The sequence below is a fragment of the Scyliorhinus canicula genome, chromosome 1 (assembly GCF_902713615.1).
Source record: "Scyliorhinus canicula chromosome 1, sScyCan1.1, whole genome shotgun sequence".
Lineage (NCBI taxonomy): Eukaryota > Metazoa > Chordata > Chondrichthyes > Carcharhiniformes > Scyliorhinidae > Scyliorhinus > Scyliorhinus canicula.
The window spans coordinates 72912384-72925070 of record NC_052146.1 but is presented as its reverse complement, the minus strand read 5'-3'; positions in this window follow the sequence as shown (position 1 = coordinate 72925070).

Below are 12687 nucleotides of genomic sequence, written 5' to 3'. Positions count from 1 at the left end.
CAAGGCCAGCAAGGAAACCGGTCTTCATCGTGTGTATATATATATATATATATATATATATATATATATATAATTATATATAGTTGCATTTAAATATAAATATTACTTTTTCCAAAGGAAGGGGGATGTGGTTCTATGCCTGTGCATGTTCTGTATATAGTTAGCAATATGACCTCCAACCAACTGATGGTGTCAGACATTCATCACGTGATTTGAGATACCCTCCAGTTGGTCGTAGGATGTACGAGAGGATAGTCGCACTTAGAGTAGTTCCAGGAGAATTCACTGAATTCATTTAGTAGCCTTTGTCTGTATAGTAATCTGTTAGTTATCTTTCCATGTGTTCATTAATAAATCATCTTTCTAGTTAAACTGGATGTTCTGTGTACAGTGGATAAGTGTGAGGTTATTCACTTTGGAAGCAAAAACAGGAAGGCAGATTACTAACTGAATGGTTGTAAATTGGGAGAGGGGAGTGTGCAGCGGGAACTAGGTGTCCTTGTGCACCAGTCGCTGAAGGTAAGCATGCAGGTGCAGCAGGCGGTAAAGAAGGCTAATGGTATGTTGGCCTTCATTGCGAGAGGTTTCGAGTATAGAAACAGGGATGTGTTGCTGCAATTGTACAGGACCTTGGTGAGGCCACACTTGGAGTATTGTGTGCAGTTTTGGTCTCCTTTTCTGAGGAAGGATGTTCTTGTTCTCGAGGGAGTGCAGCTAAGGTTTACTAGACTGATTCCAGGGATGGTGGGACTGTCATACGAGGAGAAATTGACTAGGTTGGGAATGTTCTCGCTGAAGTTCAGAAGAATGAGGACGGATCTCATAAAGACTTATAAAATTCTAACAGGATGAGACAGGGTAAATGCAGGGAAGAAACGAAAGGGAAAATGCTGGAAAATCTCAGCAAGTCTGGCAGCATCTGTAGGGAGAGAACAGCCAACGTTTTGAGTCCGATGACTCTTTATCAAAGCTGACTCTTTGGTGAGCCTGTGGAATTCATTACTAGAGGGAGTAGTTGATGCTAAAACTTTGAATATATTCAAGAGGCGGCTAGATATTGCACTTGGGGAGAATGGGATCAAAGGCTATGGGGAGAAAGCAGGATTAGGCTATTGTGTTGGATTATCAGCCATGATTGTGATGAATGACGGAGCAGGCTTGAAGAGCCTAAAGACCACCTCCTGCTCCTATCTATGTATCATTACAACGGCCATATCACAGAAGCCAAAATAAACTGCAGTTGCAGTCTGGCCAATACAATGACCTCCATTCCCTTGGTCATCAAGGGTTGGGTCACATGGATATAGATATTAACTATTGAGCTCTATCCCACTAATAGCATGTTACTGAGTCCTTGCCTGCTATGGGGTATTGGTAGTGCCCATAAAAGACTTCATGCAATCTTTGTTACTTCATCAGAAAGATAAAGAACAAACTATAGCTATTTTCACAACCTCAGAATCCCCAAACTCTTTACAATTATTGACATACTTCTGAAATTTAATTAGTTGTACAAAATGCAACAGCCAATTTTGCATACAACAAGATATCATTGGGGGTAGCATTGTGGATAGCACAATCGCTTCACAGCTCCAGGGTCCCAGGTTCCATTCCGTCTTGGGTCACTGTCTGTGCGGAGTCTGCACATCCTCCCCGTGTGTGTGTGGGTTTCCTCCGGGTGCTCCCTTTTCCTCCCACAGTCCAAAAGATGTGCAGGTTAGGTGGATTGGCCATGATAAATTGCCCTTAGTGTCCAAAATTGCCCTTGGTGTTGGGTGGGGTTACTGGGTTATGGGGATAGGGTGGAGGTGTTAACCTTGGGTAGGGTGCTCTTTCCAGGAGCTGGTGCAGACTCGATGGGCCGAATGGCCTCCTTCTGCACTGTAAATTCTATGTAAATCATAAAAAGCAATGTGACAACACCCGAAAATCTGGGATTTTGTACGGTGTTGGTTTGTCCAGAATACTAAAGAGGATTCCCTCTTCTTAAATACCATCAGGTGATCTGAAAGGGAACTTCATAGAATCCCTGCAGTGCAGATGAAGGCCATTCAGCCCCTCAAGCCTGCACTGACCCTCCAAAAGAGTACCCTACCTAGGCCCACTCCCCCAGCCCATCCCTCTAACCCCATCTAATCTGTACATCATTGGACACTAAGGGGCAATTTAGCATGGCCAATCCACCAAAGTGCACATCTTTGGGACTGTGGGGTTGAAATCTGAGCACCCGGAGGAAACCCACGTAGACACAGGGCAAACTCCTCACAGATAGTCACCCAAGGCCGGAACTGAAACCATTTCCTTGGTGCTGTGAGACAGTAGCGCTAGCCACTGTGTCCCAATTGCAAATTCCCTTCCAAGTCATACACCATCATGACTTGCAACTATATGATCATTCCATCATTATCGCTGGAATCCTGGAACTTCCTTCCTACCAGCACTGTGGTGTAGCTACATCACACAGACTACAGCAATGCAAGAATGTGGCTTATCACCTTCCCAAGGGAAATTAGGGATGGACAATAAATGTGGCTTTAATTCTGGAGTTATGGTGGACTTGAAACATTAACCCTGTTTCTTGCTCCACAGATGCTGCCAGACCTCTCTGTTTTTATTCCATTTTATCCACAGTTCGGGAAATAATTGACGCTTCATCCATTGTCTTTGATGTGGCTCAGTTACAGAGGCCAGAATTTTCTGGCCATTCACAGTAGTGGGGTCTTCTGGTCTCACTGATAGCATATTCCCGCCACCAGTTCCCTCAGGCTCAGGTCTCAGTTTAATGCCTCATTTGAAAGATGACACCTCTGGTTTAGCTCAGTGGGCTAGACAGCTGGTTTGTGATGCAGAACAAGGCCTGCAGCGCGGGTTCAATTCCCATACCAGCTGAGAATTCTGAATTCTCCCTCAGTATGCCTGAACAGGCACTGGAATGTGGCGACTAGGGGCATTTCATAGTAACTTCATTGCAGTGTCAATGTCAGCCTACTTGTGACAATAAAGATTATTATTATTATAATTGTCCTCTGAAATTTTCAGTTCAAGGGTAATTTGGGATCGGCAAAAATAGTGGCTTTGCCAGCTACATCCACATCCCTTGAAAGGACAAAATGTAATTCATATCCATTTGAAAAAGGATGGGAGCATTTTTCCCTATCTCTGAGCTGAGATTGCTTGTAGAACGCTTTGCCCTCGATATAACTCATATTGTATATGATCAGATAACATTTGTTTTCCAAAATGTCTCCTAGTAACAAGTTTTGTGTGCTGAACAGCTGCTTTGTTGAATGTGTCTCAACTGGCATTGGAGACCTACGTAGCTGAAGGTCTTGGAAAGCTTGTTGTTCTGTTTTGCACATTAACGTATGCATTCCTACATCCTGTACAGACATGACATGAACTCTTGCTTACTAAAAATTGTGGTGAAGCACAGCGTGACTATCTCCTTGCAGGAGATAGGATATACGGTCCTAGATTACAACTGTTAACTTTACCATTCAGTCATAAAATGCACTAGGTCAGTGAGTACTTTCTTCACTAATTAAACAACTCCTGCCACATTGAATTTCCTGAATTGGGTTTTATTACATCAATAAAGAAATAAAAGGAGACTTCTGTGACGGATGTGCTGAGGAGCTGCACATCAGGTGGCTCTCCTCCCGCAAATCTGAAAAATAGGCACTTTTTGCTTGAAAAACGCCTGAAAATGATACAAATCATCCCCACACCTCCAACAAAATTAAGAAAGGTGGAAGGATGCCAAAGAAGAGCCAGTCCAGAGGACGGATGGAGACAAGTGGAAAAAGCCAGGACAGACAGCAATCGGATGAACCCACCAACGCATGAGGCGGCAAAACACTGACTTTGCCAGACTGAGGAACCGACCCGCCGCACGAGAAGCCCCCCCCCCCCCCCCCCCCCCCCCCACAACAGGGGATGGGGTGGAGGATGTCCCTCTCAAGACAGTTGAAGGAACACCGAGATGGAAAAAAATCAGACAAACAAGCTGCGGTGAAGAGTGCAGTGGCCGAAGCACTGCCAACCATCCAGGTGGCCCTGGACAAGGCCGAAAAATAACTGGAGGCCATGGAGGCAACAATTAAAGATGTGGAGAGGGCCGCAATGGACTTGAGAGACCGGATCGTGGCCCTGGAAAAGGAGGTGGCAAGGCTGGTCGCGACAAAAAGCAACCTGAGAGGAAAGGTTGAGGATCAGGAGAACCGGTCGAGGCGGCAGAACCTATTAATCGTGGGCCTACCAGAGGGGATCGAAGGCAGGAACCCCACAAACAATGTGGCCCAAATTCGGGGTAACCTGGTGGGAAGGGACAACTTCCACAACCCACCAGAAATCGACAGAGCGCACCGATCGTTCCGACCAAAGGCCAAAACCGGGGAACAGCTGAGGGCGATTATTGCAACAATGCACTGGTACCAGGACCAGGAAAGAATCCTGCGCTGGACCAGGCAGTCCAAAAACTGCAGCTGGGAAGGCCATCTAATCGGGATCTACAAGGACATTGGGACTGACGTGGCCATGCGCCGGGCTGAATTTAACAAAGCGAAGGCTGCGTTGTGCAGAAACAGTGTAAGATTTGGAATGTTGTACCCAGCCAAGCTCTGGGTCACATGTCAAGGCAGGGAGCACTTTTTCACAGTCCCTGCAAGTATAGTTAAGCACAGGGGAAGGTGAGGGGAATGGCGGACAGGGACCCCAGAGATCGGATAACGAGAGGAGTGCAACAAGCCCATGGTGGAGGAGGGGGAGGGGGGTGTCACCACACTAACGAGGTAGCTAGCACTGGGTTACATGAAGAAAGATGAAGGGGAAAGATGCCTGGCGGAGGAGGGGGTAGATAACGGACATGGAGGGTACACCAGGGGAAGACGCAGGGGGGAAGGGGGGGTTTAGCTGCGGGATGGGGGGGGGAGGAGAAGATACCATAAGGGAGAAATAGGTGAAGAAAATTGGAGGGCATTAGACTGGCTACAACAGGCAATACGTGGTGACTTGGAACAAAATGGCGCTGCAAGTAACCACTTGGGAAGGTCCCCGGACAAAGGGAATCCCCGGTGTGCAGGGGCTCATTCACATGGCAAGCTCACAGTTGCGGCCATCTTGGGTGCCACCTGGACAAAGGGAAACCCCGGCGGGCAGGGATGCGAACTCATGGGGAGAACAGTAACTGTGGCCATTTTAGACGGCCCTCTAACAAAGGGAAACTCTGGAGTGCAGGGACATGTTTAACAGGTCAGTATGGTTGATCCCACAAAAGACGGGGGAAACAAAAAACCCTCATCAGAATAGTCACCTGGAACGTCAGGGGACTTAACGGCCCGGTGAAAAGATCCAGAATCTTCGCCCACCTGAAAAACATGGAACGTGACATAGTCGTCTCCCAAGAGATGCGCCTGAGGGAGAAGAACCGACTGCGGATAAGGAAGGACTGGGTGGGACAGACCTACCATTCCTGCTATGGGATGAGGGCCAGGGAGCAGCCATTTTGCTAAGTAAGAGGGAAATGTTCACAGTGACGAGGACGGTTATGTCATGGTCAGCGGCGTCCTAGATGGGGCCTTGTTAACATATATGCTCCTAAGTGAGAGGACACTGAGTTTATAAAGAAGACCATGGCGGAAATCCCCGACATCGACACGCACCGACTGATTATGGGGGTGGGGGAACTTTAACTCTGTACAGGACCCACGGACAGACAGGTCGAACCCCAAAATGGGAACGGCCGGCAACATGATGAAGGAACTATTCATGGAGCAGATGGGAGCAGTGAACACATGACGGTTCACCCACCCAGGGAGAAGGAGTTCTCCTTCTTCTCCCAAGTACATTACGTCTATTCACAGATCGACTACTTTGTTGTGGGGAAATCGGTGCTTCCAGGGATAGTAAGGGCAGAATACTCCACGATCGCAATCTCCGACCACGCTCCACACTATATGGCTGTGAGGTTGGATACGGGCCAGGCTCTATTCCCCCCATGGAGGCTGGACACGGCCCTCCTGGCCGACAAGGCTTTTTGCACAAAAATATCAGAGATCAGAGACTAGTATATTACTAATAACCAGAACGAAGATGTCTCACCCTCCATGTTCTGAGAGGCGCTGAAGGCTATGATCAGGGGTGAAATTCTCACTTCTAAAGTGATGCGACCATCAATTCATTCAGAGACACGAGTTGAAGTAAACTGTGACTTTAATCGGCTTACAACTGAGCCTGCCTGCAACTGTGCTGAACTGAGGGCGGACTCGCAGGACCGCAGCACTTATACTTCCTGCTGGGGGCGGAGCAAAGGGCAGAGCCCTGTACATGCTCCTCATCTCCCCCTGTGGGCAGAGCCATGCAATGGCTCACAGATGGAGCCCACAGAGACACAGTAATGTACAGTGTGAATTTATAGTGGTTACACATTCACCACATAAAGCACAAAGAGATAGGGAGGAGAGGGCAGCTAGTCATTCCCTACTGGAGGTGGACGGGCGATACTGGCGGAGAGGAAAAAGCTACAGATGGTTTTGATCTGCTCTCTACGAGGAAAGCAGTGCACCAACTCCACCAGGTACAGGGGACCCTGTACGAGCACAGAGACAAGGCCACCTGCTGGCTCACCAGCTGAGGAAGTAAGCAGCCATTTTACCCAAGTACCCAATTATTTTTTTTTCCAATTGAGGGGTAATTTAGCGTGGCCAATCCACCTAACCTGCACATCTTTGGACCTGGAGAATGTGCAAATTCCACACGGACAGTGACCCAGGACTGGGATTCGAACCTGGATTCTCAGCGCCGTAGGCAGCAGTGCTAACCACTTGCCATGTGCTGCCAAAAGCAAGCAACCATGAGGGAAATAGCACAGATCAGGGACAGCAGAGGCAAATTCGTAGCAGAACCGACAAGGTCAACAAAGTGTTGAGACCTTCTAGCAGGGGCTGTACACCTCAGAATCCCGAGCAGGGGACTTGTGACTGAAGCAGTTCCTTGATGGACTGGACGTGGGAGAGGACAGGAGACGGGGCCTGGAAGCACTGCTAGAACTGGGAGAGGTCATGGAGTGTATTAGTTCAATGCAGGCGGGAAAGGCGCCAGGACCAGGCGATTTCCTGGCAGACTTCTTCTACAAAAGATTTGCGACAGCACTGGCCCCGCACCTGCAGGAGATGGTCACAGACTTGCTGGAAGGAATCATGGCGCTGTTGAAAAAGTTTGGAACCTTCTCGGGCTACAAACTTAACTTGAGCAAAAGCGAGATCCTCCTGGTGATCCCGCAAGGGGGAGGGGCAGATCTGGAGGGACTGCTGTTTAAACAAGCCTGGCACAAATTCAGCTACCTGGGGATCCAAATCGCTCACCACTAGACAGGGATCCACAAGTGCAACCTGACGGAGGAAATTAAAAAGGACCTGCAGAGATGGAACACACTCCCACTCTCCCTGGCGGGGAGGGCGCAGATGGTAAAAATGAACGTACTGCCCAGGTCCCTCTTCCTGTTTAGATCCATCCTGATCTACATCCCAAGGTCTTTTTCAACTCACTGGACAAACACATTATGGCATTTGTACGGAGGGGAAGAATGCAAGGATCCCAAAGAAAATACTACAGTGAATGAGATCCATGAGTGGCCTAGCCCTCCCAAACCTGATATTGTCACTGGGCAGCAACAACAGAGCGAGTAAAGGGATGGATAAAGGAGCCAGAAGATGAGTGGGTGTTTTTGGAGGAGGGCTCCTGCAGAGGGACCTCCCTCGGGACCCTATCCATGGCGGCACTCCCATCCCCTCTTAGTAAATATTCAACGAGCCCGGTGGTGATAGCCACACTCCGGTCATGGAACCAACTACGACAGCACTTCAGGTTAACCAAAATGTTGGATAAAGCCCCCAGGGGCTGTTTAGCACAGGGCTAAATTGCTGGCTTTGAAAGCAGACCAAGCAGGCCAGCAGCACGGTTCGATTCCCGTAACAGCCTCCCCGAACAGGCGCCGGAATGTGGCGACTAGGGGCTTTTCACAGTAACTTCATTTGAAGCCTACTTGTGACAATAAGCGATTTTCATTTCATTTCATTTCATCTGCAACAACCACAGGTTCACGCCGGCGACTATGGACACCACCTTCAAAAGGTGGAGACAGGATGGGGGGACGCTGACAATTAGGGATTGTCAACAACAGGTCAATAACGCTCAAAGAGCTGACAGAAAGATTCCAGCTGACAGTGGGAAACAAACTTGGGTACCTACAAATCAAAAACTTCCTATAAAGGGAAACGAGGACGTGGGAAGCGAATTGCAGGGGGCCACAATCGCCACTTCTAACACTTTAAGGAAGCAATAAAAAAAAAGGGGAAACTGTTATGTATCTATGTGTAACTCTCATTGTTTGTTCATATTTGTATTTATTTTGTAAACCAAAAACTCCATTGAAACATTTTTTAAAACGGGGAACGAAATCGGCAAGATAACCGACCATTAGAGAGTGAATCACATTTATATTAGCACAGGTAGAGTCAACCTGATGTGTATATCAGTTCGAAGAACTTCCACTGAGTAAGGGCAGGGGAATTTCTTTTTTTTAAATATAATTTTAATTGGAATTTTTTAGAGAAAATATTAAAAAAAATAACAACAAACTATGAAATGCAACAAAATAACCCATAACTAACTCCCCCAGACCGTATCGACGCATGTATCACATCCCCCCCCCCCCCCCCCCCCAACCCCAATGAACAACAAAAGAACTTAAAAATAAATTTAAATTAAATAAACAAACATAGTCATCGTCCGTCCCCCCCCCCCTCCTCCCCCCGGGTTGCTGCTGCTACTGTCCCCGTACCCTATCGTTGAGCCAGAAAGTCGAGAAAAGGTTGCCACCGCCTAAAGAACCCTTGTACCGACCCTCTCAGAGCGAATTTGACCTTCTCTAGCTTAATGAAACCCGCCATGTCATTAATCCAGGTCTCCACGCTTGGGGGCCTCGCATCCTTCCATTGTAGCAAGATCCTTCACCGGGCTACTAGGGACGCAAAGGCCAGCACACCGGCCTCTTTCGCCTCCTGCACTCCCGGCTCCACCCCAACCCCAAAAATTGCGAGTCCCCATCCTGGCTTGACCCTGGATCCCACCACCCTCGACACCGTCCTCGCCACCCCCTTCCAGAACTCCTCCAGTGCCGGGCATGCCCAGAACATATGGGCATGGTTCGCTGGACTCCTCGAGCACCTGACACACCTGTCTTCACCCCCAAAGAACCTACTCATCCTCGTCCCAGTCATGTGGGCCCAGTGCAGCACCTTGAATTGGATGAGGCTAAGCCGCGCACACGAGGAGGGAGAATTAACCCTCTCCAGGGCATCAGCCCATGTCCCGTCTTCGATCTGTTCCCCCAGTTCCCCCTCCCACTTAGCTCTCAGCTCCTCTACTGACGCCTCCTCTGCCTCCTGCATAACCTTGTAGATATCAGATATCTTCCCCTCTCCGACCCAAACCCCCGAAAGCACCCTGTCGCTCACCCCCATCGCGGGAAGCGAAGGGAATCCCTCCACCTGCCGCCTAGCAAATGCCTTTACCTGCAGATACCTGAACATGTTCCCCGGGGGAGCCCAAATTTCTCCTCTAACTCCCCTAGGCTCGCAAACCTCCCATCAATAAACAGGTCCCTCAGCTGTCTGATGCCCGCTCTGTGCCAACCCTGAAATCCCCCATCAATGTTCCCCGGGATGAACCTATGGTTCCCCCTTAACGGAGCCTCCATCGAGCCCCCCACTTCTCCCCTATGTCGCCTCCACTGCCCCCAAATCTTGAGGGTAGCCGCCACCACCGGACTCGTGGTATACCTCGTAGGAGGGAGCGGCCACGGCGCCGTTACCAGGGCCCCCAGGCTTGTATCTCCACAGGACGCCCTCTCCATCCATTTCCATGCTGCCCCCTCCCCCTCCATTACCCACTTGCGCACCATCGACACATTGGCCGCCCAATTATACCCCGAGAGATTGGGTAACGCCAGCCCCCCCCCCCCCATCTCTACCCCGCTCCAAGAAGACCCTCTTCACCCTTGGGGTCCCATGCGCCCAAACAAAGCTCATGATGCTGCTAGTCACCCTTCTAAAAAAGGCCCTAGGGATAAAGATGGGCAAACACTGAAAAAGGAACAAGAACCTCTGGAGAACTGTCATTTTGACGGACTGCACTCTACCCGCCAACGATAGCGGCACCATGTCCCACCTTTTTAAATTCCTGCTCCACCAGCCTGGTAAAATTAAGCTTATGGAGAGTCCCCCAACTCCTGGCCACCTGCACCCCCAGGTATCTGAAACTCTTCACTGCCCTCTTAAATGGGAGTCTCCCAATTCCCTCCTCCTGATCACCCGGGTGTACTACAAATACCTCACTCTTGGGGCACCCCTGCCTGGTCCCACGGTAGAGCCTAAAGTACTCCGATCTCCTTCCATTGGTAACTACACTTGCCATCGGAGCCGCGTAGAGCAGCCTCACCCATTTGATGAATCACTCCCCGAATCCGAACCGCTCCAGCACCTCCCACAGGTACCCCCACTCAACTCTATCAAACGCTTTCTCCGCATCCAGCGCCACCACTATCTCCGCCTCCCCCTCCACTGCCGGCATCATAATAACATTTAGCAGTCTCCGCACATTCGTGTTGAGCTGCCATCCCTTGACAAATCCTGTCTGATCCTCGTGTATCACCCCTGGCACACAGTCCTCTATCCTGGTGGCCAGGATCTTCGCCAGCAACTTAGCGTCAACATTGAGGAGCGAGATAGGGGCAGGGGAATTTCTCACTGCTCTTAGATAAAAGGGCAGTAAAATGAAGAGTTGGACTGATTAGGGACTAAAAGGAGGTTTTACCTATAGAAGCAAGGGGTACACATGAGATATTAAATGAATACGTTGCATTTTTCTTGATCAAGGAAGAAGATGCTGTTAAGTTCATGGTGAAAGAAGAAGTAATTCAGATACATTATGGTTTTACAATTGATGCTTAGGTATTGAATAGGTTGTCTGTACTGAAAGCTGATAATGAACCAAGATTGATGAAATGCATCCAAGGACACTGAGGGAAGTGAGAGTGGAAATTGCAGAGACACTGGCTATAATTTACCAGTCTTCCTCGGACTCAGGATATGACAGAGGACTGGAGAATTGCAAATGTTGCTACCTTGTTCAAAAAAGGCCAGTCAGTTTAACTTCAGAGTTGGAAAAGCTTCTTGAAACAACAGTTCAACACAAAATTAATAGCCATGGAGGAAAATGCAGGTTAATTAAGAAAAAACTGTACTGGTTTGCTTAGGACAAATCATGTTTTACTGACTTGCTCAAATTTATTAATGAGATAACAGAGGGTTGATGAAGATAACACTGGTGATGTCATGTTCATGGGATTCCAAAAGGTATTTAATAAAGAGTTGCACAACATCAAAGCTCATGAATAAAAGTAGCAACGTGGGTATGAAATTGGTTGAGTGACAGGAAACAGAGTAGTGGTTATTGGACATTTTTTGGAATGGAGGAAGGTTTGTGGTGGAATTCCCTAGGGGTTGCTGTTTGCTTTTTAAAAATAAATTCAGAGTATGTACCCAATTCTTTTTTTCCAATTAAGGGGCAATTTAGGGGCTGGTTTAGCTCACTGGGCTAAATCGCTGGCTTTTAAAGCAGGCCAGCAGCACTGTTCGATTCCCGTACCAGCCTCCCCGAACAGGCGCCGGAATGTGGCAACTAGGGGCTTTTTACAATAACTTAATTGAAGCCTACTCGTGACAATAAAGCGATTTTCATTTAATTTTCATTTCAATTTAGCGTGGCCAATCCACCTACCCTGCACATCTTTGGGTTGTGGGGGTGAGAGCCATACAGACACAGAGAGAATGTGCAAACTCCATACAGACAGTGACCCAGGGCAGCGATCGAATGCTGGTCCTAGGTGCCTTGAAGCAACAGTGCTAACCACTGCACCACCGTGCCGCCCTGTTTGGACCCTTTCTTTTCCTGAGAAATATGCTAAAGCCCTAGACCTTGGTGTACAGGGCAGTTCGCCTACCGCGGCAACTGATCCACAGCAGATGCTATCTCTCTGGCCCTACAATCTACACTCTAACATCTCGACAACAGGAACACCTACGTCAGACTGCTGTTCATAGACTACAGCTCTGCCTTCAACACTATCATCCTGCCAACACTAATAACCAAACTTTGTAAACTTGGACTTGACCCCTCCCTGTACAGCTGGATCCTAGACTTCCTCACTAACAGACCGCAATCTGTCAGGATAGGCAACAGCACTTCCTCCACAATAGTCCTCAACACCAGGGCCCCACAAGGATGTGTGCTCAGCCCTCTACTGTACTGCCTAGGCACACACACACGATTGTGCGGCAAGATTTAACTCCAACTCACTCTATAACTTTGCAGATGGTACGACTTTGGTGGGTCGTTTCTCAAACAACAGCAAATCAGAGTACAAAAGGGAAATAGATCACTTGATTGCATGGTGTACCGAAAACAATCTCTCACTAAATGTTGGAACTGATTATCGACTTCAAGGAGCGTAGTACAGCCTGGTATGGCAACTGCTCGGCCCAAGATTGCAAGAAACTGCAGAGTATGGTGAACTCAGCTCAACGCATAAAACAAGCTTGCCACCCTCCCATTGATTCTGTCGACACC